Below are 1,464 nucleotides of genomic sequence, written 5' to 3'. Positions count from 1 at the left end.
GGAAATCCGCATTCACCTCTGCTGGATTTGCCTTCCGTTTTTCGTAGAGCCAGTGTGCCTCGCTCGCTAGAAGATCTATAGGGATCATTCCTGCGATAACACACACTGCCTCCGTCGACGCCGTCCTAAATGCGCTGCACACCCTTAGCGCAATTGGCCGGTATGCCGAACATATCTTCCTCCGGTTGACAGCGTGGTTCAACGCTCCCGCCCAGACAGGGACCGCGTATAGCAGGATCGACCTCACCACTCCCGCGATGAGTAGCCTGCGACTATACTTCGGCCCTCCCACGTTAGGCATCATCCTTGCAAGGGATGAGCTGGCATTTGCTGCCTTTTCTCGCGCATAATCCAAATGTCCCTTGATACTCAGCTTGGCATCGATCATCACCCCCAGGTATTTGACAACCGATTTTGAGACGACCTCACGATTACCAACCCGGATGGTAACCGTGTTGTTCTTCCTACGGTTGGTAATGAGGACCGCCTTCGTCTTTTCGTCCGCCAGGTCCAGCTTGACCATTCGTAACCATGACTTGATGGTATGAATGGCTTCATTTGCATAAAGCTCCACGTCCTCGGGATGCTTTGCAATTGCAACTACCGCCAAGTCGTCCGCAAAACCAATCAGCGTTGTCTCCTCCGGCACGCGAAGGCCAAGCACTCCGTCGTACATTATGTTCCACAGCAGCGGTCCCAATACAGAACCTTGAGGCACACCTGCTGTCACAATGTACTCCTTCGGCCCGTCGTCCGTCTCGTACCAGAGAAGTCTATCCGAAAAGTAACTTTCGATGAGCCGAGCCAAGTAGCTAGGAACACCCAGTTTGGCCAAAACGCCCTTAATCCGGCCCCAGTTGGCTGAGTTAAAAGCATTTTTGACGTCCAGCGTCACCAGAGCACAGCATTTGCCCATGGCCATCGCATTTCGAGCCAATTCCACGACCTTTGCTACTGCATCGACCGTAGAACGGGCTCGCCGAAACCCATATTGCCGCTCTGAAAGACCACCCGCAAGCTCGATGAACGGTGTCTAAGAGACAAATAGGGCGATATGAAGAGGGCACGCCGGGTGGTTTTCGAGGCTTCGGTAGCAAGACCAGTTTCTGCCTCTTCCACTGGGCGGGAAACACTCCTTCCGCCATGCACGATTCGAATGTGCTTGCGAACCACCTTGGTCTGGCCTTGACCGCCACCTTCAGAGCCCTGTTCGGAATTCCGTCCAATCCCGGAGCCTTGCTGTCCCCAATACGTCTGCAGATTTCCCAAAGTTCCTCTTCGGTAACATCAGGGATCGAGAAGACGTCCTGCTGAGCTGCCAGTTGGGGTTCTCTTTCGTCCTGCTCCTGCTGCGGGAAAAGAGTTGCAATTATTTGGAACAAGAGCCGTGGGCATGTCACCTGAGGTGACTTTCGCCCGCGGATCTTCTTCATTACAACTTGGTAGGGTGTACCCCACGGATTC

The sequence above is a fragment of the Hermetia illucens genome, chromosome 5 (assembly GCF_905115235.1).
Source record: "Hermetia illucens chromosome 5, iHerIll2.2.curated.20191125, whole genome shotgun sequence".
Classification (NCBI taxonomy): Eukaryota; Metazoa; Arthropoda; class Insecta; order Diptera; family Stratiomyidae; genus Hermetia; species Hermetia illucens.
The sequence above is the reverse complement of the archived record's forward strand: the minus strand, read 5'-3'. Positions refer to the sequence as shown.